We start from the raw sequence: 16,585 nt of genomic DNA, 5'->3' as shown, positions 1-16,585 counted from the left end.
ACTTCAAAAGAGCAATAGGACACAGCGTATGCTGTTGGGCAGAAAGCTCACTGTGGTATTGGGGCAGCTGGAGACAGTGAGAAGATTTGCAAATTCAACATGTCCCAGGAGGGATTCAAACCCTGCAGAGCTCAATAGAAGATTTGCCATTCACTGCAATATGAAAGAAAACAAAGATAGTGCCTGCATATAACCTGAGAAATTCTAAGCAAGTAGGTGAGGCAGCATGGACAATTAGATGTGGGAATGAAATGAAAATCACTCTTGTTAGTGTCTCGTCCAGTATCTGATCTGGGCTGGTTCTACTGTCACACTAGAGCAAGGAGCTGCAGCTTACTCCAAAAACAGGATGGTACAAATTTTAAAGTGTTGTTTCTGTGACTTTGGAAACATAAGCAGTGTCTCCTCCAAGGGCTCATTTAGATTTTGACAGAACAGGGATAATGGCTGGAGTCTTTTCAGGAGCTCAGGCATTCAAGTTGCTAGTGCCAACAGCTCTCTACACTGCAGAATCAATAAGCCTAGTGAGATTCCTGGGCTTGGCAACTGCTTTATTGTAATTGCAAAATCAACAGTTCTCATCAATAAATCAACCTAACAAGCAACCTGTCTAGGACATCCCAGCAAAGGTGCTTCTTATGATGCAGCAACTTGTTTCCTTCACTGCACATTTAGTGCACACAGTAATACTACTGTTACATTGTGTTAACCATGTCCAAGTCTTTTGGACACTCTGGACTCCACAGAACAATTCACAATTGCTTTGGCAAATCATGAGTGGTAAACTATTTGTATTTGTAGTAGCCACAACACAGGATTTTACCAAACTAAGAGCCTGTAACAGCTCTGCAAGGAATAATGTTTGCTAATTATTATATATTATAGTGGCTAGCAGCTGGTGAAATGGTGACACGAGCCTCTCAAACCCAGGTCCAGAATTATCAAGAAAACTCTGCGAGAGAATCCACAAAAAATGAAGGTCACCAAACATCAGCTTACAGACAAGCACTGTCAAGGTAACAAAACTCAGTGTCACTACTATGTACTGTGTTCTCCGAAAGAAAGAGGTTACATTGCAGTATCCATAGACTGTTTTTCTGAGTATTCAGTGGCACGCTGCATCAGTGCCTGCTTTCCCTGAAGAGCTATAAAGCACTGTGTAGTGAGCATTCCTTACACAAAAATGGAGCATCCATATCACTTATTACAAACTCTGAAGTGCTACTGTGTGAATGGGTTGTAGTGAGAATGAAACAGATTATTTTTGGTTAGATATTCTGCTAGAATGTAGTCTTGAGGTTGAGGAATCAGCATAGAGCTCTCAAGTGTTTTTCTTCAGAAACTCAGCACCCTCTTGTCTTACAGTTTTGAAGGTTACTCTGGAAACAGGCTGGATGGAAAATAGATTGCACCATCTGTATTTCCGTGTACATGTCATTTACTGATTTTGGGTTGAACCAATCAAATCAGCATTGGTAATATCCCAAGCTAGCACAAAGTCCAATGTGGGAATGCTTTAACTGAAGCTGTGTGAGTCAAAACCACAGGCACATGGGAAGATTCAAAAGTTAACTTCTCTTTTGCTCTTTGATTTGCCCAGCTCTAGTAAAATGCCTGCATATGGTTTGCAGGGGCCAGGTGCTGGGGCAGTCATGATTCACAGATAGTTGGAAGGTGGATGCTTTCATCCCAGCATATGGGAGCCCAAGCAGCTGAGTGGCGTCCATGGAGTGTGCACACAAAGGCAGTGACCTCCCTTGGGGCACCTCCAGCATGGGATTCTTCTTGGCAAGGAGCTTTCTGGTTAAAAATTATACCTAAAAAAATAGGTACAAAAAATTTCAGCGTACAGATCTAGTGAAAGTAAGCAACATCTCTATTGCAGCACCTGATGAACTGTCTCAGCAGAGGTCAAGACCAAGTGACCATGGACATTTATAATGAAACTTGATACCTTTCAAGCAGAGCTGTACATATGAACTGCTACTACTAAGTTTTGGACAAGGAAATAGCTTGAACCACACTATTTTTGAGGTCACAGAGAAAAAAAATGCTGGAAACTTCTCTGTGATCCTAGGAATTCTGGCTGATGATGGGCAGAGACCGTTTGTATCTTCTTGGTTAGCCTCCTTCAGATCTTCCTGATTTCCTTTTTGCTTTCTTCATTTTATTTGTGCATTCCTCTCCCACTTGCCCACAATGTTCCGTGTTTTACCCATCAGGGTCCTCATAATGTTGTGTAAAGACCTGATTAGAAACAAAGGAAGACTAAACTGGATAGGTTTGCTCTTCCAGATAATGGGACCTATTTTTCTCAGCTGCACATTTATCCAAGCCAATTTCCTTTATATGCTTTTCAGTGTCTTCTGACACTCTGCTGTAGGTGCAAGGTAAGTAACTGGTATTCTCTACAAGAATTTTCTCATTTCAGCTGGTATTATTTTCACATTTATTTTTTCTGGTTCCTTATGTTCCTTGACAAACGTATGGATCTGTGACAAAATTAGATAAAACAGCCCCTTGAAAAATAAGCATCATTTTATTTAAGGTGTTGAACAGCAAGCGTTACTTAACGTAGCATTAAGGGTACCCTATGCTACTACCCAATATCCAACTAATTTAAATCACACAATAAAGGCAAGCAACAAAAAACATGAGGACAGAGATGAAGTGTGCTTTTCACTCCAGCCATTTACTATGCCTGATTTTCTGTCTTGTAAAAATAATACTTGTATATATATTTGCAGTCTCCAAAGAGAAAGTCTATGTGTTAATTTTCCAGCTGCCGCATGTTTCAGTGGCATGTTTTGCACTGCATGTCCTTTATCAGAATCCTTTGGGATGTGTAATGCACATCATAATACAAAGCTGAAGATGATACAAATAATTATAACATGTGATGTGAACCTACTGTTATAAAGTCAATCTCTCAGCAAATTCATCAATTCGACACATGATGTACAGTACCAATTTTATGTAAATGACTCGTCTAATCCTGCTGGGCAAAATTACTCCCTGATGTAAACTCTGTTAAATTCAATAGAGTTACACCACTAATTCATTGTTTTGCTCATAAGATCTGAAGCCACACTTCGAATGTCTTGTTCATCTGGAAACCATGGTAATAAGAAAAAGAGTGAAATCACTTGATTCTGAGTATCAGAGGTATTAAATTATCTTTTGTTTTTAAAAAGGGATACCTTAAATATTATACATTACATTTATAGGAACATAAAATATCAACAGAAAAATTCTAAAACTCTAAGAGAGGAAATAAGCCTTATAAAGACAGTGCACTTTTTTCTGACTCTTGGAACATTTAGATCAAGTATTAAGAAAAGTTTATTAATTGGAACATAAAATGCATGTAAACTGTCTTTAGAAATGCAATCAAATGAGACTGACACAGGCATGAAAGGCACTTTGTTGCTTTGGTTAGTGTTATTTTCCAAAAAAATCCAAATAATAATAATTAAAAAAAAAAGCAAATAGAACCTGAGCAAGCCAAACCAACCAACCAAACAAAAGATGAAAACAAACAAACAAACAAAACAATAAAGCAAGTCAGACCTCATAACTAAGAGCTGGATTAATATAAGATGGTAAAAGTGTATCAGTTACCCTGGAATTTAGAAGCATACACAAATGTTGCCAGCCATTCGGCTTTCATGTGTACAAATTATTAATTTTTATGAACTATAGTGCCACTGTGTACGGAATACAAATCAGATTTGGATACAAATAAAAAAACCAATTGCTTGCTAAGTTTTTAGACACATCCAGACTTTGTAGCCAGGATGCCAAGCCTGACGGTCCCAGGTATTGGAGGCAGTGCAGCTTAGCACTTACATGTTAGTAGCCGTTAAGTCCTACAAATGCCAAGTTGGTTTTCTCTTGTCAAATCAATGCCTTTCACCACTTGTTCTTTTTCAATTATATGTCAAACCAAGAGCATATTCTGTGAATAGTCCCACTGCTCTTGATTTTAGATTTCTGCCCAGAAAGGGAAAAAATAAGATAAGAAAAAACAAAGCCAAAACAACCTGTGATGTGATTTTGAGCTTTAGATACAAATTTTCTGATATAACATTTAAGGACCACTCAAAACACACACTTCTTGCCAGAGAAGAGATGCCATTGCTTTCATTCATCTCACAGAGGTCAGTAGGATGATCAGAATATTTCCAACCTCAGACTGCTCCTGCTAACTAGAGTGAAATATGAGGGATGGATGATATATCAGAAAGACTCTCTGACATGTGTACTGCTTGGTCAGCTATTGCTTTCAGTACAGTAGCTAGTGTGGTGGCATTCTGCTATTACATTTGGTCAATGGCTGAGGGTAAAGGATTGAGTCTAAAACAATGACCCCGAATGCAATCTTTGCTTTTTTTGGTACAGTTATTGGAGACATTTATTCAAATGAAGTTTTGAGGTATACTACTGAAAAATAAAAGCAGAATCAAGTCCAACAAAGCGTGTATAATTGTTTCTTTTCATTTTTGGTAATGCCATTGAAAGATACTTGTATTAAAGAAAACAAAAAAGGGAGCCATTAGATGCCTGGGTTTGCTTGAAATAGTCATCTAAAAGCTTTATATATTGGAAATGTACATTTATTATTTTTATTTTATATCTTCTGCCCTCCAGATGGTCTACTGTGATGACATACACCTGTTCAGCGTCAGCTATTACCCATAGCGACATATGGCAGCACACATATTGCTGAGGCTGAGGGGATCTGGGATTCAGGTCACCTGGGGTCTGTTTTCAAGTGGTGTGATGGCAGCTGTGGGAAACATGATGACTGACAGAAAATTGCTGTTCCTCTCACCAGCATAAAAATTTAGATGTCTTTAAAAATCAAGCAGCTGCATCTTAACTTCAACATGTGGGTGCAGACAACACAGCCAGTGGCTTTTTCAGCAAATATAGCACAATGGAAGGGCAGTTCTATTATTTTACATAGTTTTGGTGGTAGGATTTGTTTGATGTGGGCAAGTAACAAGTCTTGAAGTGTGCTGGATAGAGAGGACTGAATTGGCTCACAGAATAGTGAATCTGTGGACTTTTGCCCACCCCTAGAACTATGAAATTGTCTTCATAGGTATTGAAATCTGCAAGTGCTTTCTTTGTTCCTCTGCTACATCTGATTTGTGTGGGATGCCAGAGTACTTTATTGATAGGATACAACAGAAGGTAGTTTAAGAGATAAAGAATTTGGAGGGCTCTAGAAGCTGGGCTGCTGCAAATTAGAAGATGTAGGAAGCAAAAAAGTAACATCCATGGCACAACCCTGTTATCTGGTTTTGGTTTGGTGTGTGTTTGGGGTTTTTTGGCTTTGGTTTGGTTTTTTGGTAGGTTTTTTTTGGGGTTTTTTTGTTTTGTTTTTTTTTGTTTTTTTGGTTTTTTTTTTTTTTTTTTTTTTTTGGTGTTCTGTTTTGTGGTGGGTTTTATGTTTTTAATTTATTGGATTTTTTTATTGTTGAAGTAATATGTCTAGCTCTGGACAAGAAATCGGTTTTGTAATAAGAAGAAACAAAAGAGAAGCTAATGGGTGACACTGTTTTTGAGATGTTCTAGTAAATGTTGAGTTAGAATTTTAGATAGGTTTCTGGTGAGTAGCTGAATTTCTTGAAAGTTCTCAAAATAGAACAGAAAATGGGAACTTTTCAGAGGCCCAGCATACCTCCCATGTATTTAAGTATTACAACACATGTACTTTTTCTTCCCTGTTGGTGTCTTAATCTGTATTTCTTGCTCAGAAGGACAACTGTCTTGCAGTTGAATACAAATCTGAAGCAGAATATGAGTTTTGTAAAATATTATTTTGGGCATCCTTAGCTCTGAATCCATATAGCCTCTACATTTAATGATCTGAGGAGGAAATAGCCCTTGTTTCCCCTGTATTTTCTAATTTGCAGTGTCTTTTCACTGATCCAGGCTGATTTTAGCCCTCACTCAGTAAGACTAATGTGGCACTGAAACACATTCTGGTTTTGTGTTTATGGTGGTCAGGATATTTGTCATACAGCAACAGACTTTGATAAATTCTAAAATAGAAGTTCCCTACACTCCAGATTTAATAAGCTATTTCTGCATGTCCAGGACTTTAAACATAGAAGATATTGTAGAGAAAGCAACCATATTATACTTTTAAAAATAATAATTTACAAGAGGACAGTCTTTTTTATATGTATATAAGTCTTCATTTCACACATTCTAAATTCTGCGTCATTGTCTTTCTATTTCTTACCTAATGATCATCGCTTAACTTCCAGCTAAGCAGGTGAATTTTGTAGACCTGGAATTAATTTAAGTTTTCACTCAAAAATGCTTTCTGTCCTTTTCAGTTCTCATTTTCACATTTTTTTGTAGCTTTCAAGAAAAAAACCCAAAACTTTGATGTTTCCAATAATACAAAGTTTTCATGCAGAAATTCTCATAAGTTCTCCACATTTCCATTGTTTTTGTTTGTACAGCTGAATGGAAAGAAAACAATAAGGAAGGCAAAGGAAGAACAAGATGCTATGAGAAATAATTTTGAAAAATGCTACTTATATCTCATAAAGTATGAAGTACATATATTTAAAAGTACTCTTACAGCATCATAGACAGCATTATATTCATATCAGTTTCAAGTAAGATTGTATTCTTGGCTATAGGAAATAAACCTACTGAAATGTGTAGAATTACCAACTTTCACCTTCAGTATAAATCATAAATGGAGTCCCAAAACTGAGGAAAACAAAGGTTATTTTCTAAGTGAGCAGATGTTAATTTTAACGGTTTATTTTCTAATAATTCGTATATATCACATTTTCATGCTGCTAAAAGAAGAAAATCCAAATGAGAGAAGAAAACCAATGGAACACCTTTGTAGCGTCAGGCAACTGAGTAATTTCAATTCTGGGTCATCCATTTAGGACTTTGAGGAGTACAGATGTTTTATTTTCCAGATCTGGATGATAACCATGTGGTGAGCATCAATAGCTCCATGTTTATGACATGGTATCTGGGTTTAATTTCTGCTGTCTGTCAACTGGAGGCTTTGATCTTGGCCTGGATTTTTTTTTTCCACTTCAGTCTAAGTGACTAGAGGCTACTGCTGTCACTGACTCTTCAATTTCTGATTTCACTGTGCCAAGATGTAAAAGATTTATTTACAGGAATTCTTCCAAATATGATCTTTAACTGTCTTTTTTTTTTTTTTCCTTCCTTCTACCCTCAAGGTATTTTGCAGTGAGTCGTTGTAGGATTAACCTGAAGTAAAATACCAAATGTAAGGCAGCATGGAACAGTGTCCATGTGAACAAACAGATGTGTTTAACCAAACAAGTCCAGTTCTAATAACTAATTGCAGCTGGGACTTTACTATATTCTTCTTTTTTTTAATCAAACTGAAATTCTTGGTGATATTTGTAAAAATTATGGTTTAAATTTCTGATGATCAAGTTACATAGATTAAAGTAATGGATACCAGACTCTGCATAAATACAGTTATAAATAGGGATGAAAGGAATGTACATTGAACACTGTTATAAATCCTTGTGTTCAAGGAAAAGCATAAATCTCTATCACCTTTTCCTCCTTGGAATATGGGGGGGACACCTATTTTTACTGTATTTTCAATGAAATTACAAGCTTAAGTAATTCACTTGTTTTGAAAGACTTTTGGTTTATACAAGCACTTGAGCAGCATTTTATTTACAGTGTCATATCATTAAAGCATGCAAAGAAATGTGTGCTGGAAAGAGCCATGTGACTTTCTAGAGATGAAGCCAAATGGTAACATGGTGAACTCAGAGACATTTATAAGTATGTATGGTGTTTGTAGACATTTCTGCTCCTACAGACATTCGCAAGGTGTGGCATAATCACAGCTCTTTTCACTGTTTCTTTTCAGTATCTGTCAATGTGCAGCTAGACAGTGGCAAATAAGATGATGGGGTGAAGCCTTATGGGTAGAGCAAGAGGTCTGATTCTAATCTGTGATAAACCACTCACTCATTGTGTGCTACCAGGGAAAGTTCCAGAGCCTTTGTGTGTTCATTTGTTTGTTGAAGCCATAGGGACTTTGTGAACATTATGTTTGTTTGATGTAGCTTTTGTGAACATTAGGATGCAACCCTTTATCTCTGATCTTCAGATAATTTCTGATGTATTAGGAGATAGAGGCTTGACAGACTTGAGTTCTTCATACAAGTCAGCTCTCATCCCTCATGCAGAAGAACACTCTTGCCTTCCTGCTGGCACTTAAGTAGGACTGAAGTGCTCTTCTGTGAAGCACATACAGAGATTCACCAGCCTGCCTCCTCTCTGAGAATAGCACTCCTCATCCTCCTCGTGGGCAGTTGCCAGTTTCTTGTGCCCAGATGAGAAGACCTTAGGCGTGGCAGAGGTAGCATTACCCTGCCATGTCTACAGCAAGTCTTTGGCATGATCTACTTTTCAGTCCTCATGTGTGGAGACTTAATTCCTTGAGACACTTCAGGGACAGATCTAACAGGCTATTTCCATAATACATCCTAGCTTTTGGATGATGTATTAGTCAATGAGAGAGACAACAATCTAGGATAATTGGAAATATCACGGGGGCAAGGGGACAGGAGATGGTTTTGTTTTCTTTGTGAGTGATTTTGATCCTTCAACACAAATAGAACTGCTTAAAGATCACAAGAGCTCTCTCTAGTCAGAAGATTCTTTGGAGAGCAATTAAAATTCTCTGGTGCCTGGCAGCTAGCATGAAGCTCTCTTTCACAAAAAAGATGTATAAAATTATGTTCCAGCCATGAAAGTAATAATTGGCTGAAAACTCACCTTCAGTTTGGGCCAAACTCTTTAACATCCTATGATGCATTGAGATCCATGTGGCAGACAGAATGAGACCTCTTGCCAGGAAGACACCCATGTTTTTCATCACCTGTGGCACAAATCTTAATGTTGAACCTAGCTGAAAGCTACATTGCAAGGTTTATTTTCTTTGTATTGCTTAATATGTTTTTATGTTATATTAGCACTGATTCACACATTTCAGAAAATTTTCCTCACTGAGATTGATGCTAATTAAATTAATTATTTCCTAAACTCAAATTTTTCTTTTGTAATCCTTCTCTTTTCTACTCAATGCTTCACAAAAGCGAGACTGCTGCACTGACAAGCACCACATTCCAACATATATGACAATACAAATTTTAGAGCTCAATTATCCTCTCTATTAAGACTGCCCTGAGAACAGCTCTTGCAGCAATACTCCAGCCCTCTTGAGAATTTGAGCTGGCACAGCAGAGCTTTGAACTTTACTTACAGCTATTGGAAATTGGCAACACCAACTGAATCAGTGGATAGGTGAAATGAGCAGAATATCCAGCCTTTATATCTCTTCCTGTAGCCACAGGAATTAATGTAACACCATATACATAAGTAAAAATGGAGTTTGCTAGGATATCAGGAACTCACTTCTATGTTGAAAATCCTCTGACTTGGCAATCGCTTCATCTCCTGTGCCCTATCTGCCTGCTAAGCTAAAAGATTGCATGAAACCAGAGGTCAGATCAAGTTTCAGAATAAGGAAAGTCAAACAAGATGAAAATTGTAGCCCAGCACTCTGACCCAGTGCCTTGTCCCGGCACCAGACTGATGGAAAGCAGCAAGAAGTTCCTCTTAGCCAGTGTACACCCTGATCTCTTAGCTGTGTACACCCTGATGAGCCATGCAGCAGCAAGCTGTGCCCCATCTCTGACAATAGCCTCTACCTGCTGACCACTACAGGCCCCTGCAAAACCTTCCTCTGTGCTATTCCTGCATGTCCTTCTTTTCCCCATGGAGATGTGCACTTCCCCATGTCTCCTGTGGATATGTGGGAGTGGGGTGGAGCTGCATGGTCTTGGAGAGCTAGATTTGGCTCATCTGTCATTCCTAATGTTAGGTTCTCTAATGCTTTATAGGAAGCATTGTTACCTCTCACTCACTCTGAAATACACAGCCTCTCTCACATATTCCTGTTCTAATTAATTTTTCCTTTGTCTCAGATTCTTCTCTGACCCAGACCTGTCACTAAATCAATGGGCATCCTTGCCTTCTAGCAGGACTGGGTTGGCTCTAGGGTAGAGGGCTGAACTTTATGCTGCAGTGAACAGCCACCTATCAGTTTCCTTGGTCTCTAGTCATCACAGGCTTGCATTGTTTTTGGAGACTGACAGCCTTCAGTGCCCAGCCACCACAGAAATTGCTTTCTCTGAGGACCAGAGACTTGTGCTTGAAGTTGAGCTCACAGAAATAGCCTAAGGCATAAAATGGAGATCAGTGGAGGGCATGCATGAAGAAAAATAATGCAGACCAAAGCGTAGGTAAGCTTTCTTCTTTTCAGTCCTAACCCTTGCACTTCAGTGGCACCCCTCTTGGTTTACACCAGAGAAGAAGAGAAGCACAGCCTTGCCATGCAGATCCAAGAATTTACCCAAAATAGTCCTTCAGAAATTTTAGCTTCAGTAGGCCCATGATGAAAATAGAGGAGCCCAGTCTTTCATTGAATGTTTTCACCCCAAATAGACCACAAACAAGTCACAACTCATGGCTGAAGGTCAGTACTCCCAAACTGTCTGTGAAGACAGAGCTGGGCCCTTTTATCTCTCCAGGTTCATGTTCCTGCCCAAATGTGTTTCCAGGAAGCTATGTGCTGAGACATAGTTGGAGCTCAGAGACTGCTGGGGGAAGAAGAGGTGGCTGGATTACCATCCCAACACAGAACCAAAGCCAATCTACAGTGTCAGGAAGGGGACAGGCCCAGGGAGAGTCCCAAAAGACCAGCCTCACACCACATCCAAGTCATTTGAGAAGCTGTCCTAAACTCAGTTCCTCTTGAACACTGTACAGGTGCTTCAGAACACCAGCCAGCTGAGTGCAACCAAAACCAGTGTGATTATGGGGTTAAGCCCACTCTCAACCCTGCAGTTCATGATGTAGTCATAACAACAAAAGGGATGTGAATACAGGTCTTGGAGGATATCATCTTCCATCGTGCGACTGGACTTTCCAGTGCCTCTAATGCCCACTCTGAGAGGTAGAGCACTCAAAATGTTAGTTTCTGGGGAGAGGTGTCAGGTTTGGTTGCCAGCAGAAGGGGTTATTTGCCACATTACTTCAACTGACTTAAGGTGTCTTTACAAATCGCAGGTGCAGAGTAGCACAGGCAATGTCTGTGCCCCTTCTCTGTGGGTTGACTTGCACAGCTGAAACACAAAGCAGCACTTGTCTGACACTGATGTCGGAGTCTGATTTGGTATCTGGCTAATCTTTGGACATGTCAGTCTTTTTTTCCAATTAGTACAGAGTCAGCCACAAACAAACATAAAAAAGATATTTCACCCTTGATTTTTTTGTTGCTTTCCTGACCTGTTGCAAGACTTACTTGTTTCAAGTAATCAGCTTTCCACTCCCTGGGAATTATTAAAAACCATAGCTACACTGAAAACAACCACACTAAAAAAAGAAAAAAAAAAAAAAAAAAAAAAAAAATTGTATATTTTGAGTTACTTTCTGGAGAATATGGTGAAAGCCTTTGATCAGACCTCCCTGTCATTGAGAAGTTCTTTTGGGTCCCCAACTAATAAAAGCCAGGATGACTTCTAATATCTACACATATTCAGTACACAGAGGGAAGAAGAGGTGGTAAGATTTCTGCATGGTCACCTTGACAATGCTCAGAGATCAAGTTGTTTTTTTTCTCCTTCATGCACCATGCCCTTACTGACACAAATGTGCCTCTTTAGTGTTTGGTTTTATTTCAACTCTCTGAATAGCTTAATGCCACAAAACAGGGCATGTCTAGGAGCTAGAAAACTCAGAGTAGTTCCCTGGGAGCTGGGACATGGCATCTTATCCATCCCAGCTATTTCCTGGAGGAATTCAGCTCAATGGAGTCACAATCTAGTTCATTGTCTGCTGTTGGGGCAAGGAAGGATTTTGACAAACTGCCATGGAAACAGAAGGCTTTAAGATTCAGTGGCCCAGAAAAAGCTCAGTTCTTTCTTATTCTGCACATATAATTTCCTATTTCTGTTTTTTTATTAAATATAAACCACTCTGTGCGATTGCTTACATATTAATGCACACAATAAAATATGCTTGAGCTAAGGGCTGTGGGAGAAATCTTGTAACAACATTACACAAATGACAATTTTTTTCTTCAGTGTTTATAAATAGTGAATCCAAATTCTTTATGTCAAGAGATATTTAAGTTGGCTTCCTGGAAAGATTTATTTATTTCTATTCATATCCTGGAACATTTTGCACAGGGGGAACCTTTCTGGTCAACATTTTGGTGTTGCCCAACAGTATTTTTTATTTCTCACCTGGCTCTGCAGACAGGCTGCAGGCTAGGTTCTTCAGAGTTGTTCTAGTAGGTTCTTACAGATTGAGATTAATTTAAAAAAATCTTCTGGTAATTCTATCACTATACTGTGTTATCTTTGAAGTCAGAGCAGTCAGCAAGCAAGTCACCAAGCAGTCAGCAACTCACTGCTGAGGAGGTTTGACTTGAAACTGCCACACACCATGTCATCAGCTGAAAGTGCAATTGGGGCACAGCTACTTTGGAACGTCTTTTCAGCCTCTGTCCTGGGTTTGCATTGCCTCTGGCTGAAGTTAAGAAATTGCTTCCACTTTGTAAGTGTCTCTCTAACCCATGTAGGCATTGGAAGTGTGACTTGTGTTAAATAACTGGATCACTCTTAAAGAGCCAAATATTCTTGACCAACAACATTTTACATCTCTATGTCTGATGTAAAGTCACGACCAAATCTCAGCTTGCAAGTTCTGCTGAACATTTCAGAAGCATATTGACAGCCATTTCTGCTTAATGCATATGTTGAGGCTGATCCTTCAATGCCAGGATAGACAATGATGAGCAGCTAAATTAGAAGTCTGAATATTTGGAATCTTCCAGGTGTCAGAAGAAAATACTGAGTCCAAAACTGGGAACAAGCCATTTCAGACTGGATCTCCAGCTAGAAGTAGAACTTCACAGTTCTGCAGCCTGACACATATGAATACATAATTTCACATCACAGTTGTCTCAGCATGAGGCTACTGCAAAACAGAATCCCTAGAAACAACTCCCACTGCTTCCTCTGTTTGTTGTGCCTGGTACAAGATATCCTACTAAAAGTGCTATACAACAGTTCTCTGGGCGTCACTTTCTCATTCCGAATTTACATGTCAAAATGGAGAAAATCTCCATTCTACTCTTTCTCTAACTCAGTTTCTCACCTGCAAATCTCCATGGTGACCTGTCTTCCATAGTAGTTTAGAGTGCCCATTGAAAACAGTTTACAATTCCAAGGTAGTTGTGGTATCAGATACACATACACACAGATGTAAAAATGCATACACATACACACACACAGAATGGAAGAGCAGATGATAGGGACAAAACTCACTTAAAGAGCATCAATCAGAGATAAGTTGAGTGTTTCAATCAGAGATAAGTTGAGTGTACTCTGTTCTGTAGGAATAATGAAGCATCTTTCAGCATGCCCAACAGGGACATGAAGTCACAATGAGCTGTGCCAGCAGCAAGACTGAAACAATTAGAATGTAAAAGCATTGGTGGTAACCCTGGAAAGAAGAGCACTTACCATTGTAAAGAAACCAACAAAAATATTCTGCCCAATAATGTATATACTAAGTGAAATCATACCAAGCAGAATGGATGTTTAAACTACACAGAATGGCATTCTATGGACAAGTAACAAAGGCATTCATCAAACCACACCTGCATAAACTCAGATAGAAGATTATAACAAATACAAGGGTACCATGCACATATGAAGAAAGAGAAGGTTGTCACAAACACTATAGACAGGGCTGTTAATAATACATTATTCTATATGTGTGGGTTTTTATTGCACCCTTTCATACCTGAAAATATCTGCAAGTCTGCCAATCTGAAGCTGGATCCTGGAAAGCACTCAAAACTTTCTTCTTTTTAAAATTGAAATCTGCATCCTGACATCCAGTGCTCATTCCTCACTATAATGGGAGCTAGGTGAGAAACTATGGGGTTCTCTGCTAAGTTAGTCAGTTGAGTCCTTCCCAAAGAAAGGTCTGTCATCTTTTTTGAAAGCTGGAACAAACAGACATGGCTTAAAAGGCATTTCCATGATCTGTTCTTCCATTGTTTTGCTACCCACTTTGTCAGAGTTCATTTCCTCCCCTGGATGCCAGCTACACAGAACAAGATGTTTTTCATCTTATACACAACAGCTCTCAGGTGACCCCCAAAAGACCAGCCCCATCATTTCTATTTGATAACTGAAAGGGTAATGGATGCCACTATAGACTATGCTGCTACTCAGAGACAGCCAGTTTGTCTTCCTAAATGGTCTGCTGACTTCAGTTGGTGACCACATATGAATGAAGAGTATGTTGCTTCACTCGGTTGCTAGCAAGATAGATTGAGTCAAGGAAGAAGGAGTAAAACCTGCTTGAAAGCCTGGATACAACCAAGCAGCCAGTTCATCATTTCAGTGGTGGAATAATACTTAACAGCTGTCATTTTAAGTGGGCTGACAGGTCAGGACTGAGCTGGGACTTGGGCAGAAGCACACAGAAGGATCTATCACGGCATGCTTTGTAAGTGTTCCCTCTCCTTGCTTGATCATGTGCTGCCAAAGTCGTCAACTTCTAAGGAGGCAGGTGGCCTCACTAAAAGATTCAGTATCAGCAGTGTTCACAGCACCTGTTCTTGATACTGGCTGGTATTTTGTGTGTGTAGCTTTCTTTTGCATTCAGATACAACTTTAATTGCCTACAAATAATGTATGGACTTTGAAGTTAAACCACTATCTAAATTCTCTGTTAATTAAAATTCTGCTATTAAGCACAGAAATAACTCAAGAGTAGTTTAGAAGTTAGTGAGTCCAGCTTTTTCAAACTATAAAAGTTTGAAGGAATAAAAGAAGGAATCTCCCCCATTCTTACTTTGGCCAGAATGGTCTTCTCAAAGACTACACAAGGCATTTTAGTGGCTTCTAATATGTACTGACTGTCAAAGTCCGGCATCAATAACAGGAAAGAGCAGGGAACAGAAGCACAAAGTCAGCAGTACTGGCCCACTACATTTTGATAGCACATGCAGAGATAAAGGCTTCATCATTAAGTAGATCACAGAGAACTGTATCTTTACCTTCACCTGATTATTTTTTTATGTTTAATATCATGATCCTCACACTTGGGTTAACTTAGACACACCGATTCATTAGGCAGCCCATAACCTTAATAAATTTAGATTACCAGGAAGGGGTAGTTCCTACTGACCCCTTAGTCATAGAAATGATTCATGATATCCACTCACACTAACCTTTGTTTGGTTTCTCCAAGAATGCCAGGGCTTGTCAGCCTTTCACAAATGAAGTTCTTTGATTCCCTCAATGAGATGAAGGAAGTCTGGTTGCAAGAACAAGCTCCCTGTGCAAGAGACAAAATAATAACAGTGACTTTGAGAAGACGAGGACTTGTTTTCTCCAAGAACATGATGTACTGCTGGAGGGAAGTGTCTCACATGACCTGAAGTGAGGTAAGAGTGCAGAAGAGGGGAGCAGGGCTTCTACTCTTCTCACTGGCTGACAGACTGCTTCTCTGGGAAAATACTCTTGGAGGAGTTTCCCCACACTGTGAGCAGCAGACAGAATACAGAGATTTTATTCTAGTTCCGAACATCTGGATACATTCAAAGGGGAGCTAAAGTACTAAAGAAAACATAAAAAGAAGATGAATCCCAAATACACCACCCTACCTATATGCTTTCCTGTCTACCCTGGGGATTCCTACTTTGGTTTTCAAGTAATTTCTTTATAACTATTTCTGGAGAAAAATACCTAAAGAGAGACATATAAATCTATTCTAGTAGTGCATAGTTTTGGGCAGACAGACAGAAACAGTCACACCAACCACAACTTCAGGATGACAGAACCTTGACAGTCTTTCCAGATGACCAGGAAAGTCCTTGAAGGACTTTGGGTGTACATCAAATTCCAGAGTAGATCACAGGACACAAACCCTAAAATTTTACTCCTCTAGAGTATGATACCATCACAGGGAAAAAACCTCCATTCAGAATAGGTGCAGTAAAGGACTTCTATTACTATGTCTAGTACAGTGATTCAGGTAATTTGCCAAAAAGCACCATTAGCATGGCTGCATGCAGACTTGGTGAAGAGTTTAGCTGGTAGAAGAGCTTGTCTCAGCATATTATTCAGTATCATGCTTTATCATGTATATCCACCTGTGAAACCACCATCAAGAGTTTGTTTTTCAGGTAGGTGTCAAGAGACTAGAGGATTGTACAGCCTTATAACTGTTCCTGTATAACTTTGTAAAGTGGACAGAAGACAGTGCAGAAAAGATTGAGGCATGGTAGAGCTTGCCATTGTTCTTTGGCAAGCTGCTCCTCAGCATAAATTTGCAGTTATTTAAGGAACTACTTTATCACCTGCCAGTTAAAGAGCCTTCTCAAATCCATATTAGGGAAACTTCCTTAATTCCAATTTGATTACTAGAGAAAGACCTCAGACTCAAATTCAGA

The 16,585-nt window shown here is 39.2% G+C and overlaps 1 long non-coding RNA gene across 1 annotated transcript; it reads right to left on the bottom strand.

The window, feature by feature from the left end:
* Window positions 1-9,923: 9,923 nt before the first annotated feature.
* LOC139789783 (uncharacterized) lies at window positions 9,924-15,544 on the bottom strand. The gene is made up of 3 exons (XR_011723247.1): window positions 15,356-15,544; window positions 11,536-11,634; window positions 9,924-10,283 (listed from the first exon to the last, which is right to left on the bottom strand). It is a non-coding gene; the product is annotated as an uncharacterized lncRNA (long non-coding RNA).
* Window positions 15,545-16,585: the final 1,041 nt, after the last annotated feature.

Source organism: Heliangelus exortis, chromosome Z (assembly GCF_036169615.1).
Source record: "Heliangelus exortis chromosome Z, bHelExo1.hap1, whole genome shotgun sequence".
NCBI classification, from domain to species: Eukaryota; Metazoa; Chordata; class Aves; order Apodiformes; family Trochilidae; genus Heliangelus; species Heliangelus exortis.
The sequence above is the reverse complement of the archived record's forward strand: the minus strand, read 5'-3'. Positions and strand labels throughout refer to the sequence as shown.